The sequence below is a fragment of the Myiozetetes cayanensis genome, unplaced genomic scaffold (genome assembly GCF_022539395.1).
Source record: "Myiozetetes cayanensis isolate MyiCay16 unplaced genomic scaffold, myiCay2020 scf1, whole genome shotgun sequence".
Classification (NCBI taxonomy): Eukaryota; Metazoa; Chordata; class Aves; order Passeriformes; family Tyrannidae; genus Myiozetetes; species Myiozetetes cayanensis.
Genome location: NW_026086604.1, coordinates 118,924,589 through 118,928,024, shown reverse-complemented (window position 1 = coordinate 118,928,024; position 3,436 = coordinate 118,924,589).

Sequence of the window (3,436 nt, the reverse complement as noted above, 5' to 3'; positions counted from 1 at the left end):
TCACAAAGGCGGGGAGCGCGCTGCGGGGGGACCCGCCGCGCATGCGCGAGCCTGCCGCCGCGGGAGCGCGCCCGCACGCTGCCCTCACCACTTTACCCCCCCCCCCGCCCCTCTTCCCAGCCCCGCTTGGGGAGCGGGTGTTGCTGCGAAATGGGGAACGCCTGAAAAAGCTTTTCCTAAGGAAGGATGTTCTTTGCTGTTTAATTTTGGTGTGCTTTCAAGCCTAATCGACATCAAAGGGGATGTAATCCGTGAAACAGGTAGGCAGCTAACAAGCGAACTCTTTAAGTGGTGTCCACGTGTTGGAAAGCTAAATTACCTGTCGGTGGAATTGCGTTGTTAAGGCTTAGGGCTCGACGCGTTTGAATGATCTCAGGGGAGGTTAACAAAACCGAAGAGAAGGAGGCCCACTGATAGTGAACCCAAAGAATGTAGAATTTACGGGCTATAGGGGCATTGGACAGAACTCCCAGGGTAAGAAAGAAACTAATGAAGACAACTCAGCAACTGTGCTGATTTCACCTCTGACTGGGTATAAGGTAATTCCAGCAGGGGAAGATCGTGACCACCGACTCACAGACCCCTGACCCCCGAAACCCACTGACCCAAAAGAAGAGAAAGACAAAACATGTGAGCTAGTTAGCACGAGAAGTGAGAGATCATTAACCAACATAAGATAGAATATTAGTTAAAAAGAGAGCTAGGTAACTTGTAGCCAGTGAACATTGATGCCTTCACTTGCTAAAATGTATAAATAGGGAAAAGTTTCGGTAGTCATGCTGGCTTTGTGGATTTGCCACCAAGCACCACTTTCTGTGCAGAACTGTAAATGCATCTAATACCTCAACTCTGTGGGTTGGTTTCTTGCACACCAGGTAAAAGAACCTGTTTGGGACCACATGGGGACTGCCCCGCACCCCTCCCACGTAAAGGTCACCTCCTCTTTTGTAGAGGTGCTGCTACTGCATGCTGTGAGAATACTCAGCCTTGCTCCTTGTCTCCTTATCTTTGCTCACTTCTCACAGGACATTCTTTGCGGTTCTACTCTTGCACTGCAGGCAAGAACATTACTGTGAGAGTGTTTATGAAGGCATGTGAATGCGTTTGAGTCTGCGTTATCAGGGGTTTTTTAAGTTATGGCAAGTGAATATTTACTATGCAAGGCTGGAGGACTGATTTTGTTGTACACATGTGGAGGTGAAGTCATGTGATCCCATCTTGAGTGTTTCTAGGAAACAAAGGCCTAGATTTTCACTTGCAATCTTGAAAACTGCCTTTTAAGCACTATTTTACTGAAGGGTTTATCCTTTCTGCTCAGTCACCTCTGAGAGGTTTCTCTGTTATTAAATCCTGTGCGGTTTTGGTGCTTCCTCCTCCAGCGTACACCAATAATTACGGCAGCTTGTACCTTGCAGGAACTGAGACTGACTGGTAGTTCCTTTGGTCAGAAAATTTCCAAAGATGATAAAACAGCTAAACTTGCTCTGTCAGCGCTGGAAACCCAGGTGAAGATGCATGGTCAGCAGCTGCAGATTGCTCTTCCCAGACTCTTGCTAGTAGTGATAGCAGAAAGGTGAGCCACTGTTCCTGCCCTAGCTCTGCATCTTTCCTATGCTTCTTCAGGGGCAGGAGCTTCCCTTTGTGGTTGAGAAGCTGTTCTGTGCAAATTCCTGTGCTGACTGAGGCTGGTTATCTTCAGTTCACCACCATTTGTACCCAAAAGGGGTGAGCAGCCTACCTGTATGCTCATGAGAATATTTCCAAAAAGTAATGAGGCACTCAGAGGGTGATTCAAAGGCAGGAGGTGGTTCCCTGGAAATCAAACACCTTTGCTACATGAAGCTCACTCCTCTATGGCTATAGACAATGGCACTGTTTACAGCACTGGTTGCTTCTCCAGCCTGTGGCACTGGGTTTCCAACAGGTGCTGTGTTCAGTAGAGGCCACATTAACACTGGTAACCAGTGGCCAACACAGCTCAAGGTTCTAACAAGCCTTGGCAGGCACTCTTCTTTACAGAAATGGCTAATATTTCTTCCTTCCTTGACCATAAATGATATTGATAATTTCTTGCTTCTATTGCAAATGGAAGGCTAGAACTGTACCTGCCAGCTCTTCCTCTTTTTCCTTGGTGACTCAGAAGCAGATGATCAATTAAAGAGTAAATCAGCTCTCAATGGTGAAGAAGGCAGTATGGGGGTGTACTAGTTACAGGGCCTGGGACCAGTTTATCACTATATGGGTATAACCAAAACTCTGTATTCTACAACCCTGTCTGTCATTTCTGATGGACTGTTAATAAATGGATTGTTTGCAGCAGCTGCCTAGGGCACAAGCTGGGTGTTAAAGAAACCCTTTGAGGCAGGGGAGCGTTCTTTTGTTTTCACACTGATTACTCAGCTGTGATGACTCCCCTCCGGAAAGGCATTAACACCTTCATACCCAGCCTGAGGGGACATCTCTGCTAATGGGCAACAACGCACTGGCATAATAGGCAGCTGCAACGACCTAGACCATCAAAGATTCCAAAAATATCCCACGACTCACAGAGCTAAATAACCCATTGTGAAACTCCCCTCCCTGGGGGAGGTACTGGGCGTTCCCACCTGAAATGGAGCATATATAAAACTTTGGGGTTTAGGACTTCTGGTACCACTTGTGATCCAGAGGAGAACCGGAACTTCAAAAGGACTGTGACTGCCACTCTTGACAAGACTGTGATCATCACTCAGGTCAACAGGGTTTCCTTTCCTTTTACTTTGCACCCATTGGGGGCCACGTGGTGCTCAGCACAGAGGCTAATGAACACCATCCTACTCTTGTCCCAGGGTACTGGGTTATGCATCTGTCTTTGGAGGGGTTGAACCCAGGGTTTGTTTTTTTCTGTATCATTATATTTATTGTAATCTTTTTAGTAAATTGTAACTCTGACTTATAATCTCTCTTGAGTTGGGTTCATTTTTCCCACTGGTTTACTTTTAAACCAGCATACCTCCTTGTAACTGAGGTTTGCAAAATACTTAATTTTGGCTAAAAATTTCTTTCATGTCACTTACTTCAAAAGTTTCAGTCAGCTCCTCAGCCAGCTCTTATTTAATTACAATTAAATTGTAATTTTCATTCCTAGGATGCTGACCTGAATTTTAGCCTTTGCTGATGTCTCACTTTTCAAAAGACATTCTGAATCCATGTCATAATCTGTCTTTTACACCAACTCTATTCCATTCAGCTCCAGTAGATAGATTTGTTCATCTCCCTTTTCAAGTGTAACTTTATTAGTAAAGTATTTATTCTACTCCAAAAACACTTACTGTTCTGGCATTATCTGATTCTGATCCTGTCTGATGTTGCCTATATTCTAACTCCAGGAACAGAAGGGAATAAGTATGAAAGTCATGCTTAAATTCTGAGATGAAAATGCTAATCAATCTTCTAC